The sequence below is a fragment of the Sus scrofa genome, chromosome 10 (genome assembly GCF_054392235.1).
Source record: "Sus scrofa isolate SSC_HxYL_T2T_F1_AM1 chromosome 10, Sscrofa_HxYL_maternal_Yorkshire_Landrace_v2.0, whole genome shotgun sequence".
NCBI lineage: Eukaryota > Metazoa > Chordata > Mammalia > Artiodactyla > Suidae > Sus > Sus scrofa.
This window is the reverse complement of record NC_139392.1, coordinates 65,470,922-65,487,189: the sequence shown is the minus strand read 5'-3', so window position 1 is coordinate 65,487,189 and position 16,268 is coordinate 65,470,922. Positions and strand designations below refer to the sequence as shown.

The following is a 16,268-nucleotide window of genomic DNA, read 5'->3' as shown; positions in this document are numbered from 1 at the left end:
TTCCCTGGTCAGGGATCAAACCTGAGCCACAGCAGTGACAATGCTAAATCCTTAACTGCTAGGCCACCAGGGAATTCCCTGGATGTCTTTTAATTATTTTCCTTGTCTGGCTGCTATGGCTAGGACTTCCAATATTCTGCTAAATACAGTGGTGGAAATGGCCATCCCAGGCTTGTTCCTGAATTTAGAGGAAAGGTTTCCAGGTTTCCAGGTTTCCAGCACTGAATATGATGCTAGCAGTGGGTTTACTTAAGTGACCTTTATTATGTTGAAATATGTTCCCTCTACGCCCGCTCTGATGAGAGGTTTTTGTTTGTTTGTTTCTTTTTGTCTTTTTGCCTTTTTTTTTTTTTGTCTTTTCTAGGGCTGTATCCGTGGCATATGAAGGTTACCAGGCTAGGGGTCTAATCGGAGCTGTAGCCACCGGCCTATGCCACAGCCACAGCAACTCAGGATCCGAGCTGCATCTGTGACCTACACCACAGCTCACGGCAACACCGGATCCTTAACCCACTGAGCAAGGCCAAGGATCAAAACCGCAACCTCATGGTTCCTAGTCGGATTCGTTAACCACTGAGCCTCAATGGGAACTCCTGATGAGAGTTTTTATCATGAATGATTGTTGGATTTTGTCAAATGCTTTTTCTGTGTCTATTGAGATAATCTTAAGATTTTTATCTTTCAGGCATAAGTTGCCTGAGGCTCCCAGGAGGGGAGAGAAAACAGCAGCGTGAACCCCCATCTCCAGCCTGATCTCTGGGAGCCCAGCCAGCCTCTCCCTTGGACAGGACTCCCCCTGGATGTGCCCCAACCCCCAGGGCTGCCCCCACAACTGCAGGTCACCAGGGCTCCTCCTAAGGGCCTCCCTGCCACGCTCTGAAACCGTGGCTGGGCATCATCAGGTCCATAAGACCTGTAAGCTGCCTTCACCCGCCAAGCTCCCTTTAAGTGTTTCTATAAACACCTGTTAGGCACTTAGCCTAAACAGGCATTTGCCTGAGTTCTTTCCTGGGGAACTTGGCATCCGTGGTGTCCAGTTCGAGCTGAGCTTGTTGAGTGATGAGCACCACTGACCCTCTAACTGAAACCGTAAGCCAGCAGGAAGAAAGCCAAACTCTGACAGCCAGAGTTTGCAGCAAAGTAAGGAGGTTATTTGGCAGGGCACCCAGCTAGGGAGTGGGAGGAAAGCCTGGAATCCACTCCCACGTGGTCTCTGAGTTTGTGAAGAGGAAGACGTGAGGAGCTGGGGTTAATGATCTGAATCATCTGTGACCCTGTGTGTGTCTCCATAACCTGTAAAGGCCACTTTGCGCTGGAAGATAACTCAACCCCACATCAACCCCTAACAATGTTTACCAGAAAACTGTGGCTCAAAGCAGCTGCCCTTCATTACTCCATATTGACGAGGCCAACGTGATCCAACAGGCGGAGCCAGAACAGAAAGGGACCAAAGAGGAACAAGGAAGATGAGAATAGAAACCTGGGGTTGCTTGTAATTATTGACTAGTCAGAGGGCATGGCTCCTGACCAGGGGAGCTACATCTGGGGGACCAGGAGCTACATCTCAGAACGTGGAGAAGCCTGGATCTTGATGGCGCCCTCGCAGAAGGGCAGCCCCACCGTTTTCTTATTTCCAATCACCTTGCCCCACCCTCCCCAAATCTCAGCTCCATCCCATAAATACCCCAGGCCCCGCCTTCAGGTTGGAGGTTTCTTAAATGCGCCTTTCCTGTGCTGCAAGTTTCTGGCCTCTTAGCGTTTGGCCCCGTGAACGTGTCTGCCTCTGCTCTGTCCCCAGGCTTGCAGTCAGAGCGCTTGGTGAGCCAACTCGGGATTGTCATGAAGGTAGGGTCCCTGTCGCCCGCAATTGCCACCACTTCCTGGTTGCCAGCTGTAGGCCGGCCCTGCCCTCGCCCACACCGCCGCCCAGGCCGGACCACCGGGACCCTGTCCCCTCTGTCATCTTAGTGTCTGCTGCACCCTTTGACTTGTAGACTCTGTACCACATGTCCCTGGCACCGCTGAGAGTGGCACACGGCAGGTGGCTGTTTCAAGGCTAATGGACGTGTGGGAGAAATGGGGCCTTTTGCTTTTGAGAGTGTTCCCGTTTTCAGGTGAAAAGCGCACCAGAGAATCCGTGACGGAAGGTGGGGTGCGGGGGACGAATAGAGCCCTGGAGAGATGCAGGGTTGGGGTGGGTGGAGTGTCCTACCCTCACGGGTGGCGTCTTTGGGGGAAGCTGCAAAGAGGTGACGTCAGGAATTGGTGCCATGGATGTCTGACCCCAGACCATCATCTCATAAAGTCTGGTAACCAAATCGGGAATCTGTCAAGGTGAACTTGTAGAAACTCTGCCTTATTTCCTATTTTCATGGAATTTGATCAAAGCAACTGCCCTGCGCGGGGAAAGGGGGACATTTAACACTCAGGGCAGGCCAGGGTGCACCTGGGAAGATGCCCACGTGGAGCTGGTGAGGGCACTTCAGCTCCCAGTGATCCTGCATAGTGATCACGTGTCCCAGGATCATTAAGGCCAAGTCTGACCTGCTGAGCTGAAGGCAGCCTTCCCCAGCTCAGACTAGCCAGGGGCCGACCTTAGGCATCATGGCCATTTCTGTGTTTGGGGGTGGGGGAAACCCTGGGTGAGCAGCCCCTGAGGGCACTGGGGACCCTGTTCAGACTACCCTGGGGGCAGAGCCCAGGCACCTCAAGACTTCAATCAAGAACAGGTTTATTCAGATCCATAGTCTATTACAAGTTTGGTTTGGTTTTTGGTCACAGGCCCCAATGCTGCTATTCTGAGTTTACATCAAAATACAAAGCCCAACATCTACAGTTTGAAAACAAAAAAATAGACACCAAGAGCGAAGGCTTTTAAAAACATCTAGGCTGAAAAGCTTTCTCTCTGGTGTGTCATCTGTAGCATGAAAGGTGTGTGAGATGTTGTGGGGATTTTAACAGCGAACATGCAATTGTCATGTACTTGAATATTCAAATGTTAGCAAAAAATCTACAAATAAGCAATGCTGGGAGGATGTGGAGAAAAAGGAACATTTGTGCACTGTCAGTGGGAGTGTAAATCAGTGTAGCTCTGTGGAAAACATGAAGTTTCCTCAAAAAACTAAAAATAGAACTACCATCTTCAGCAATTACACTCTATAAGAGCATATATCTGGAAAATATGAAAATACTAATTCTAAAAGATAAATGAATCACAGTGATCATAGCAGCAATATTTATAATAGCCAAGACATGGAAGCAACCCAAGTGCCTATCAACGAATCAATAAAGATGTGGTATACATAAACACCCACATGATGGAATATTACTCAGCCATAAAAAAGAATGAAATTCTGTCATTTGCAGTAACATGACTACAAGGATGGACCTAGAGAATATTATGCTTAGTGAAATAAGTCAGAGAAAGGCAAATACTACATGATCTCACTTGAACATGTAGAATCTAAAAGTAGTACAAACAGGTAGATTGCAAGATAGAAACTCAAATACAGAAAACAAAGTAGTGTTGAGCAGATGGGAGAGGGAAGGGGAAGTCAGGGGCATAAGGTTAACTTCTCTGTATAAAATAGATGTGCAACAGGTGACGTTGTATAGCACAGGGAATTACAGCCATTTTGTAATAACTTTCAATGGAGTATAAGTGGTAAAAGTACTAAATCACTGGAGTTTCTGCTGTGGCACAATAGAATCTGTGGCATCTTGGGAGTACTGGGAGGCAGGTTCAATCCCCACCTGACACAGCGGGTTAAGGTTCTGGTGCTGCTGCAGCTGCAGCTTAGGTTTGCAACTATGGCTTGGATCTGATTGCTGGCCCAGAAACTCCATAGGCCATAGGGCGGCCAAGAAAGAAAAAAAAAAAAAAATCATTGAAAATCTCTGTGCTGTACACCTGAATCTATATAATGTAAATCAACTGTACTTCAATAAAAACAGAGTTCAATCACTAAAGAAGACTCATAGGACCCAAAATGGCATTGCTCACAAATCTACAATTTGCTAAGGGAATGGGGTGCAATATAATAATAGCATCACAGCCAGAGGCTACCTTGGAGTAAGGGATTTGGATAAGGGGTAGAAATGAACTCCCATTTGCCTTGTCTGTCTCCACTTCACTGTCAGATAAAACTAACGTGCACAAGACACCTCCAAATACATTCACTGCTGGGGCCTGTTACACCCATCTGAAGACTTAGGCATATTCTTACTATGTAACCAGCCCCAACAGGAGAAGATGTTGAAGGTCTCAGAACAGATGTAAGTAATCCGTCACACTGTTAGCAGTAAACACTGCTGATAAGCTGTTAAAAGCTACCCCCAAACATTTTGGACCCATGCTTACAAAGCAACAGTATTAATCAGTACGTTTCCTTCCTCAACCAACAATTTGTGATATGCAGATACCTCAGCTCAGGCCGCCTCCAGGTCTGCTGGACTTAACCCTCAAAGCAAAATCAACCCCTGACCTGGACCCCTTGAATTTGATTAAAACCCCTCCTCCAAAAAAAGCCCTTGGCTCTTAGTTTGATGACGGTTGTTTGCCTTTCAATAGCTTATAATTTTTTTTTTGTCTTTTTGCATTTTTCTTGGGCCGCTCCTGCAGCATATGGAGGTTCCCAGGCTAGGGGTCAAATCAGAACTATAACCGCAGGCCTACGCCAGAGCCACAGCAACCTGGGATCCGAGCCTCATCTGCAACCTACACCACAGCTCATGGCAACGCCGGATCCTTAACCCACAGAGCAAGGCCAGGGATCGAACCCACAGCCTCATGGTTCCTAGTCAAATTCATTAACCACTGAGCCACGATGGGAACTCCATCAGCAGCTCAAAATCTAATAGACAATCAAAATGCATAATAATACCCAGGAAGAGGTTTTATAGTTTATTTAGAGCATTCTATATTGCTGACACAAATTCTCAAGTTTTTATATTTTCACGCTTTTTTTTTGGCCTTCCTGATATATAGCTATCCACACTTTATGACATATATCTTTATAATTAAAAACTCAAGTCTGTCATTTAAGTCTAAGTCTTCTTTAGAACAATTCTGGGTACAGAGATAATGTTCTGTGAGGTAAGAGCCGTAAGAGACAAGCACAAAGTCATCTAAGCTCTCATTTGTTTACTGATTAGGAGAAAAAAGATTGATCTGGGAAGTAAGTTTATTAACTTGGCTCTTCTACAATTCCTTGTTCATTTCTCTAAAAGTGTGGAAGAAGTTTTAGCAGTCTTTTGCAAAGGATGTCTGACTATAAACTAAGAAGGGATATTATACATCTGTTCTAAGCCTTTCTTCATGTACCAGTTATCTTAGATTTTTTTTTCTCCCTTATGTAACACTCCCTTATGGGCTCCTTCCATGCAGCAACGATCTTACATCACTCTCATTTATCATTACATTTAAAGCAAATGTTTCTTGGAGTTCCCATTGTGGCACAGTGGAATCAAATCCGACTAGGAACCGTGAGGTTGTGGGTTCGATCCCTGGCCTTGCTCAGTGGGGTGAGGATCTGGCATTGCCGTGAGCTGTGGTGTAGTTTGCAGATGAGGCTCAGATCCTGCCTTGCTGTGGTGCTGGTGGAGGCTGGCAGCTGCAGCTGGGAACCTCCATATGCCATGGATGAGGCACTAAAAAGCTAAATAAATGTTTCTCCTTGAAGTCAGTCATACTGATGGCAACCAACTGGGATGACCAGGGTTCCTTTGGGGGGCCATTCCCCGTCAAAGGGTTGGGTTGTACAAGTATAGGACATTTGCAGAGTCAGGCCCAATTTGGTAAAATACAAGATTAAAAAACCGTCAATCCTCTTGAGATTCTTGCCAGCAATTAAAGTAATAAACATTTACTGGTTTTGGATTATTTCCAGACACAATGGACTTTTTAAAAAATTTTATAGTTGATTTACAGTGTTGGGTTAATTTCTGTTGTACAGCATAGTGACCCAGTCATATATATTCTTTTTTCTCTTAATATCTTCCATCATGTTCTATCCTAAGAGAACGGATATAGTTCCCTGTGCGATATAGTAGGGCCTCATTGCTTATCCATTCTAAATATATTAGTTTGCATCTACCAACCCCAAACTCCTGGTCCATCCTATTTTCTCCCACCTTTCTCTCTGCACCCAAGACTTGTGGACTTTAATTTAGCTCCAATATAGGGACTTTCAGATCTGGCATTGAAAAAGAAAATTGTTGGGGTTCCCATTGTGGCTCAGCAGGTTAAGAATCCGACCAGTATCCACAAGGATGTGGGTTCAATCCCTGGCCTCACTCAGTGGGTTAAGGATACAGCATTGCTGTGAACTGTGATGTAGGTTGCAGACATGGCTCAGATCCTGCGTGGCTGTGGGGTAGGCCAGCAGCTATAACTCTAATTCAACCCCTAGCCCTGGCCCAGGAGTTTTTGTTTGTTTGTTTGTTTTTTGGCAAGAATATACAATGAGGAGTTCCCATCATGGCTCAGTGGTTATCGAATCCGACTAGGAACCATGAGGTTGTGGGTTCCATCCCTGGCCTTGTTCAGTGGGTTAAGGATCCGGCATTGCCATGAGCTGTGGTGTAGATTGCAGATGTGGCTCGAATCCCATGTGGCTGTGGTGTAGGCCAGCAGCTACAGCTCCGACTGGACCCCTGGCCTGGGAACCTCCATATGCCTCGGGAGCGGCCCTAGAAATGGCAAAAAGACAAAAAAAAAAAAACCCCAAAAAAACGTATACATATATACACACAATGAAATTTTTCAAAGTTCCATTCTCTTAGTAATTGGTAGACCAATTGGACAAAACTTTGTATAGAATATCTTTCAAACATTTGATTAAATTGACATTTCTAGAATACTTTATCCAATAACTTCAAAATTCACATTCATTTAAAGTACACACTAAAGTTTATCAAGATAGAATGCATGCTGGGCTCTAAAACAAGTTTCAATAAAACTCAAGATTAAGATCATACGAAGTATGTTCTCTGACCACGAAAGAATTAATTGAAAACCAACTAAACTATGTAATCAATTCACAAATAGTTGGAAATTACATGACCAATGGCAAAAGTTTGAACTGAATAAATAGGAAAGCTCAATATGTATAAAAAATTGTGGGAAACAGTGAAAACAGAATGTAGAGAAATTTATAACTTTCAATACTTAGAAAAGAAGAAAGGTGAAAATTCAATGATCAAATCTTCCACACTAAACTATATACTACCTAGAGCCACCACCAAAAGGAGTATACAAAAATACGCATCAAAATGGAATTCTGTGAAAAAGGCATGGCAGGAAAAATAGAGAAATGAAAAATGTAACAGCAGAAAATAAAAAAAATAAAATGGACTTAGCCTTAACATATCAGTGTTATATTAAAAACAACTTGTCTAAGTATACCGATTAATAGAGATTCAGTCTATAAAAAACGTGACCTGACTATATGTTATCTACAAAGCTTGAGACAGTTCAAATATAATGATATATATAGGTTAAATACATACCATGTAGTAGTTTGCAGCACTGAAAAAAAAACTTTGGTATGTGCAGCAACTTGAATGGATCTTGAGGTTATGACTCTGAGCGAAAAAAGCCGATCTCAAAGATCATGTTCTGGAGATCCCGTCGTGGCTCAGTGGTTAACGAATCCAACTAGGAACCATGAGGTTGCGGGTTTGATCCCTGGCCTTGCTCCGTGGGTTAAGGATCCGGCGTTGCCGTGAGCTGTGGTGTAGGTTGCAGACGTGGCTTGGATCCCGTGTTGCTGTGACTCTGGCATAGGCTGGTGGCTACAGCTCCAATTAGACCCCTAGCTTGGGAACCTCCATATGCCTTGGGAATGGCCCTAGAAAAGGCAAAAAGACAAAAAATAAAATCCTGTTCTGTGTGATTCTATTTCCATAACATTTATGAAATGACAAAATGATGGAGATAGAAAACATTCAGTGGTTGTCTGCAGATAGGGGTGCTGGAGAGGAACAGGGTGGGTATGACTGTAAAGGAATGGCACAAGGAAGGTCTTCGTGGTGACCCAGGAGTTTCTATATGCTGCAGGTGTGGCTGTAAAAAGCAAAAAAAAAAAAAAAAGAATTGGGATGAATTGTATATAGCTTCCTTTTTCATTCTTGATGCTATGGAATGAATGTTTGTATCCCCCTCAAATTCATATTCGAGAGCCTTAATTCTTTGGGTGATGATATTTGCAACGTGGGATCTTTGGAAGTAATTAGGTGTAGATGAGGTTATGAGGATGGAGCCTCATGATGAGATGAATGCCCTTATAAGAAGTTGAAGAGACTAGAGCCCTCGCTCTCCTCCACATGAATATACAGCATGAAGATGGCCCTTAGCAAGAATCTGACCATGTCAGCACCCTGCTCTCAGATGTCCAGCCTCCTGAACTGTAAGAGATGTTTGTTATTTAAGCCCCCAAGTCTATGATATTTTGTTGCAGGGCCTGAGCTAACACAGTCTATTCCAGCTTCCTGATACTAACGAGGCAGAATATTAACTCAGGTAATCATTGTAGGAGCATGAGCTTCAGTGCATTCTCTTGTAGCGCTATTGATTAACATCTGTGGCTTAAGGGCCCCAGAGACTAATTCCGCACAGGCCTTGTTTTATTTTAGGAAGTATGCCTTCCACACAGGCTTCGTTTACTCTAGGAAATGTGCCTTCCCCCACATGGACCTTCATCTCTAACCCACTCCTCCATTGATAGAAAAAGGAATGAGAGGAACGGTGACTTAGTCTAAGGGAGGAGAAGGACAAATCATAAAACTTATGGGACATTTCCATCCCTAAGTCCCCTATTGGACAAGGACTGACAGAGGCAACTGGGCAAGGCTGATGGGAGAAAACCACATCTTTCTGGACCCCATGTTGGTACCACTCCATCTTCAAGGAATAAAAACCCCTATTTGACAGCAGAGAGTGGGGGACTCTATAGCCCTGGGAACTATTTGCTTTCCTTTAATAAAGATTTTGCTTGCTGCCTGTGTGTTCACACAGTTCATTCATTTGACCACGTGATTCTGGTAAAATCCTTCTGGCATCACTAACACAAAAGCATAGGGGTTTATCTAATCAAGACTCACACTTACAAGTTCCCCTTCATGGCACAAGGGAAACGAATCCGACTAGGAGCCTTGAGGTTGTGGGTTCGATCCCTGGCCTCACTCAGTGGGTTAAGGATCTGGCATTTCTTCGAGTTGTGGTATAGGTCAAAGGCGTGGCTTGGATCTGATATGGCTGTGGCATAGGCTGGCAGCTACAGCTCTGGTTGGACCCCTAGCCTGGGAGCCTCCATGTGCAAGTGCAGCCCTGAAAAAAAAAAAAAAAAAAAAAGACCCATACTTAGTTCCCTCGTGTTAAGTTTTATGGAAGGTTGGTAGATCAGTCCTTTGTCACCACCTACCTATTAAAGCATATATTTTAATTGCCTAGTCCAGTTATTTAATAAACCATTACTTTGAAGTTTAACGAAGAGTACAATTTTTTTTTTAACCCATTGTTGCACTGCATGGGCAGTCAGTTTTGTCTCAAATGTAACTAGGAGGATAAAGTGAGGCAGTATATTTTATGCCAGTACTTTGATAATATTAGAGACATTGGCGTTAGTCATTGGGCAGTTGAAGTCAAACCCAGAAAATGCAGTAGTTTTGTCACTATCCATTTAACTCTGCCCAGAGGAGGTAGTATTGGATAGCTAATCACTGGACCTTCTGATGAAAATTTAGCTGTTAATCTTAGGTGAATTTATTTGTATGGGACAAGTCATTTTTTCTTTTTTTTTAAAATAGTTTTATTTTTTTTATTTTTATTTTTTGCCATTTCTTGGGCCACTCCTGTGACATATGGAGGTTCCCAGGTTAGGGGTCGAATCGGAGCTGTAGCTGCCAGCCTACGCCAGAGCCACAGCAACGCGGGATCCGAGCCAAGTCTGCGTCCTACACCACAGCTCATGGCAACGCCTGATCCTTAACCCACTGAGCAAGGCCAGGGATTGAACCCGCAACCTCATGGTTCCTAGTCGGATTCGTTAACCACTGCGCCACGATGGAAACTCCTCATTTTTTCTTTTGCTGCTATTAAATTTTGTCTTTGTTTTTAGCTTTTAGCATGCATTATTGAACAGTGATGTTGTATCTTGGTATGGATCTGTTTTGTATTTATCCCACTTGGAATTTGTTGAGCTTTGTAAATGTGTAGATTACTATTTTTCCCCTCAAATTTGGGATGCTTTCAGCTAGTATTTCTTTAGGTTTTGGTTTTTTTCCTCTTCTTTCTTTCCTCACCTCTGATACTCCATTACCCATATGTGATGTATTTACTGGTGTTGTCCATTGCTCTAAAGTTCTGTTCATTTCTGTTCTTTGGATTATATAATTTCTGTCAATTTATGTTTCAAGTACATGATTTTTTTCTGCCAGTTCAGATCTACTGTTGAGCCACTCTAATGAATTTTTCATTCAGTTCATATATTTTTCAGCTCCAGAATTTTCTCGTTTCCTTTTCTCACATCTGTCTCCTTATTGGTATTATCTATTTCTCGCAACGTTGTCATCGTATCTTTCTCTGTCTCTATAAACATGGTTACCTTTAGTTCTCTGAGCATATTTAATTCATTTTTTAAAGTTTCATTGAGGTATAGTTGATTTACAGTGTTGTGCCCTTTTCTGCTGTACAGCAAAGGTCTGAACAAATTTGTAATAGCTGCTTTGAAATCGTTGTCTCCTAGTCTCCCACATATGGGCCCTCTCACAGGCAGTTTCTACTCTGATTCTTTTTTCCTGAATGCAGGTAACACTTTCTTATTTCTTTGAATGCCTTGTGATTTTTTTTTTTTTTGAAAAGTGGATATTTTATATTGTAGCCTCTATGGCTACTGATTCTCCCACCATGGAACTTATTCTTGTTTGGTTGTTTTTGAGTGACTTGAGTGCACTATCTTATTGAAGTCTAGTCCACAGTGTCTGATGTGACCTCTGATGTCACTGCTTGGAAAGCGTAGCCTTGGACATGTGTATGGTCACCTTGGATGACAGTTGTTTTAGCAAGGCCCCCTTTGTCTCTTAGCCTGATTTCTGTTAAGCTATTTGACTTCCATTGATGTCATACCTCCCTGTTAGCCTCCGCTAATTTGCAGTTGATTGCTTTATTGTTTGTGACAGTGTCTTGGACATTGCTCTATACACTGATCTCCTCTTGAGGGGTAGTTTTTTTTTTTTTTTTTTGTCTTTTGTCTCTTCCAGGGCTGCACCCGTGGCATATGGAGGTTCCCAGGCTAGGGGTCTAATTGGAGATACAGCTGCCAGCCTATGCCACAGCCACAGCCACGCCAGATCCGAGCCTCGTCTACGACCTACACCACAGCTCACGGCAACACCGGATCCTTAACCCACTGAGTGAGGCCAGGGATCGAACCCGCAACCTCATGGTCCCTACTCCGATTCCTTTCCACTGCACCACGACAGGAACTCCTTAAGGAGTAGTTTTTTGAAGCCAGCCATTGAGGTTTGTTCTGACCCTGGGGAGGCTTTTCTCAGCTGTCTCTTTCCCTAGTCGTCTTTAGTAAACTAGCTGGCCTGTGGCTTAGCTTGCTGCCCTCATGGAGCCACCTGCCTCCTCTTAATCACTTGCCACCAAAATCTCCATTATTTTCAAGAGTCTTCTTAGGCTTCAGATTCCCCAAACTATGTTACAACTAAATTCAGATGTCTTGGAGAGAGGTTAAGAGTTCGCTTTTTAGAACATGCTTCTCCCCCAGTAAAAATCTCTGTGCTGCTATTTCAGAGCCGGAGCTGGAGTCAGTGCTTCACTTCTAGAGGGGTATCCCTGCTCTGGGTGGAAGGTGTGGGATGGGAGAAGTAGCCTCGGGTCTTCTCATCTTACTCTCTCAGTACGGAACCTCTGTCCTATGAGTAAGTTTGGGTGAAAGCATCCAGATCTCAGGATTTTCCACCTGCCATGCTTGGGAGAGAGGCTTCGATCTGTGAGTGGGGACCAGGGGAGGAGGAAACGCCTAAGCTTTTGCTGTACTTCCCTGGAATTTAGCTTCTATGATAAGGAGCTGGGACAGGGAACCCTGCTCATGCTTGCCTCTGCCAAGGGGATCGATTTGAAACTTAGGGTAGAGGGAAGCCTCCTCAGCCCCACTCACCCAGAATGGAGCTTCTGTCACCCTGAGTGATGAGGAGGGAGTCAGGGGAGGGTAGGTCATGACTCAGATTCTAGAAACTCTCGTATTACTGAGATTTTTGGATTTCCTTGAAGACATTTTTCATTTTCAATGTAGCTTGATGACAATATCCATAGATTTTTTTAAAGGTTTTTTTTTAATTTAGATAATTGTAACAGCTTGTCATTTCAATGAAAAATATTGAACTATATCCCAATACCAAAATTCAGAATGTCTGATATCAGAGTTCTCGTCATTGCTCAGCACAAACGAATCTGACTAGTAGCCATGAGGACGTGGGTTCAATCCCTGGCCTCACTCAGTGGGTTAAGGATCTGGCATTGCCATGAGCTGTGGTGTAGGTCACAGACATGGCTCAGATCTGATGTTGCTGTGGTGTAGGCCAGAACTGACCCCTAGCCTGTGAACGTCCATGTGCCATGGGTGTGGCCCTAAAAAAAAAAAAAAAAAGACAAAAGGTCTGATATCCAGTGAAATATTATCAGGAATGCCAAGAAGAAGAACAAAAATGTGACCTATAATAAGGATAAAAGCCAATCATTCTAGAAGACTCAGAGATAACGTAGATGATAGAATGAGTTGACAATGACATCTAAAAATCTTCTGTAGGACTTTGTTTTGCCTCTAGCATGGAAAGAAATGAGAACTTGTCACTCCTGTCCTTCTAACAATAAAAGCTGAAAGAAATGAAAATACAATTTTTTTTTTCTGAGACCTTCTGAGAACTGAGGTCACAGGACACCCTTTCACTCTCAAATCTACAGAGATGGGCACTTCCAGAAATCTATAGCCGAGATTTTCTTACCAGGGACAGAGGCCAGAGGAGCCATAAGCTGATAGGAATACTTAAGTGGTAATTTTGATGAATTACTGGAGGCCGTATGGACTGCTTAGAGAGGGAAGAGCTTCCAAATCCTGAGAGCACTAGGTTGTTTTGTTTTTTGTTTTTGTTTTTTTTTGTCTTTTTTTGTTGTTGTTGTTGCTATTTCTTGGGCCGCTCCCGCGGCATATGGAGGTTCCCAGGCTAGGGGTTGAATTGGAGCTGTAGCCACCGGCCTATGCCAGAGCCACAGCAACGCGGGATCCGAGCTGCGTCTGCAACCTACACCACAGCTCACGGCAACGCCGGATCGTTAACCCACTGAGCAAGGGCAGGGACCGAACCCGCAACCTCATGGTTCCTAGTCGGATTCGTTAACCACTGCGCCACGACGGGAACTCCTGAGAGCACTAGTTTTAAGGCAGCTCTAACATTACTTCCAGGAACCCCTCACCAGGTTGTCATGGTGGAGATCTGAGAAAGATTCCTTAAGGCTGTAGTGGAGGCAGAGAATCACTATAAAACACACCTAGAGCTCTCTCTAAACAAAGGCATATTCTCCAGGACAAAAACAAACATGTTGTTAGAGTCTTATTCTGGTTGGATAAAGGAAATTACTCTCACACCAGCCCACTTCAGCCATCTAGTATCACCTAAGGAGGGGAAAACCAGAGTCAACATGAGTCAGGGATTCAATGGAATAGGTGGAGAATTCTGCAGGAAGGAAGGAAAATTGGGGTCAGAGGCTGTACTATTTTTTTTTTCTTTTTGCCATTTCTTGGGTCACTCCTGCGGCATATGGAGGTTCCCAGGCTAGGGGTTGAATCGGAGCCGTAGCCACTGGCCTATGCCACAGCAACGCAGGATCCGAGCCACATCTTCGACCCACACCACAGCTCACCACACCTTATCTTACATTTATTACCTCTTCAAAGGCCCTGTATCCAAATACAGCCACATTCTGAGGAACTGGGGGTATGTGTGGAAAACTGCAGCATATGGATATGGGGGGATACAATTCAGTCTGTAACAGGGATGAACATTAAAAATATACATGCTAAGTGCACTAAGCCAGACACAAAGGGACATACTGCATAATTCCATTTATACGAGGTACCTAGGAAAATTCACAGGGACAGACAGTAGAATAGTGGTTACTAGGGGCTGGGCGTGGGAGGGAGGAATGGGGAGTTATTTTTTAATGGACATTTTGGGATGATGACAGAATTTTTTTTTTTTTGGTCTTTTGTCTTTTTTGTTGTTGTTGTTGTTGTTGCTATTTCTTGGGCCGCTCCCGTGGCATATGGAGGTTCCCAGGCTAGGGGTTGAATCGGAGCTGTAGCCACCGGCCCATGCCAGAGCCACAGCAACGCGGGATCCGAGCCGAGTCTGCAACCTACACCACAGCTCACGGCAGCGCCGGATCGTTAACCCACTGAGCAAGGGCAGGGACCGAACCCGCAACCTCATGGTTCCTAGTCGGATTCGTTAACCACTGCGCCACCACGGGAACTCCTGATGACAGAATTTTGATGAAGATTGTATATTGTGAAGGTTGCATAATGTAGATATAATGTTACTGAGTTTTACGTTTAAAATGGTCAGTTTTAGGTAATGGGTATTTTGTCACAATACACAAAAGTGCTAGATGGAAGTTCCTGTTGTGGCTCAGGGGTAACGAGCTTGACTAGCATCCATGAGGATGCAGGTTTGATCCCTGGCATTGTTCAGTGGGTTAAGGATCTGGCATTGCCATGAACTGTGGTGTAGGTCACAGATGTGGCTCAGATCTGGTGTTGCCGTGGCTGTGGTATAGACTGGCAGCTACAGCTCTGATTCAACCCCTAGTCTGGGAACTTCCGGGTGCAGCCCAAAAAGCAAAAATATAAAAAGCTAGAAATAAATGTACAGTAATAAAATGAAGAATGCCTTTGGCAGGCTTATTTGTGTACTTGTCACAGCCAAGGAAAGAATCAGTGAGCTTGTAGGTATGTGAGTGCATCAGAGAAGGAATAAATGAAACTCATCTTCTCTTTTTTCTTTTTTTTTGGCGGGGGACACACCTGTGGCATAGAGAAGTTCCCAGGCTAAGGGCTGAATCAGGGCTGCAGCAGGGCTGCAGCTGCTGATCTACACCACAGCCACAGTAATGCAGGATCCTAATCCACTGAGCAAAGCCAGCGATTGAACCTGTGTCCTTATGGATACCAGTGTGGTTCATTACCACTTAGCCACAATGGGAACTCCAAAATTGCCTATTTTTAAAAGGTGCACTGTGATGGTTTGATAGATGTGTATATTGTGAAATAATTACCACAATCAAGATAATGGACTCATTCATTGCCTTATGTCACTATCTTTTTTGCATGTGAAAACTCTTAAGATCTATTGTCTTAGCAAATTTTAAGTATACAATTCAGTATTTTAACTATAGTCAGCATGTACATTAGATTCTCAGAAGTTATTCATCTGATAACTGAAAGTTTGTACCCTTTTACCAATATCTTCCCATTTCCTCCACCCTCTGGCAACCTCTCCTTGACTCTCTTTCTACCCGTTCAACTTCTTTCTTTTTGTTTAAGATGACACATATACTTACATATTGTCTTTCTGTCTTATTTAGTATAAAGCCTCCAGGTTTATCCATGTTGTTGAAAATGGCATAATTTCCTTCTCTTTTAAGGGTGAAATATATATCACAATTAATTTATACATTCATCCATTCGTGGACTTAAGTTGTTTCCATACCTTGGCTATTGTGAATAATGCGGCAACAGACATGGGAATGCAGATGTCTCTTTGGGATAATGATTTTGTCTCCTTTGGATATAGAAAGTGGAATTACGAACCTCTATGTTTAACTTTAGGGGACTTCTGTACCATATTTCATAGTGGCTGTACTGATTTGCATTTCCACCAACAGTGTACATACAAGGGTTCCCTTTCCTACACATCCTCACCAGCATTTGTTATCTTCCTTCTTCTTTTCTTTTTTTTTGCTTTTTTTAGGGCCGCACCCTTGTCATCTGGAGGTCCCCAGGCTAGGGGTCCAATTGGAGCTACAGCTGCCAGCCTGCACCACAGCAATGCCAGATCCAAGCCGCATCTGCAACCTCATGGCAACGCTGGATCCTTAACCCACTGAGCGAGGCCAGGGATCGCACTCAAAACCTCATAGTTCTTAGTTGGATTGATTTCCACTGCACCACGATGGGAACTCCAGCATTTATTATCTCTTGTCT

The 16,268-nt window shown here is 43.8% G+C and overlaps 1 long non-coding RNA gene across 1 annotated transcript in view; it reads left to right on the top strand.

Moving 5' to 3' along the window:
• The first annotated feature begins 1,705 nt into the window (after positions 1–1,705).
• Positions 1,706–16,268, top strand: part of LOC110255679 (uncharacterized) — a 46,983-nt gene continuing 32,420 nt past the window's right edge. The window contains exon 1 of the long non-coding RNA XR_002336323.2: positions 1,706–1,845. This is a non-coding gene — a long non-coding RNA (uncharacterized LOC110255679). The remainder of the gene's footprint in view (positions 1,846–16,268) is intronic.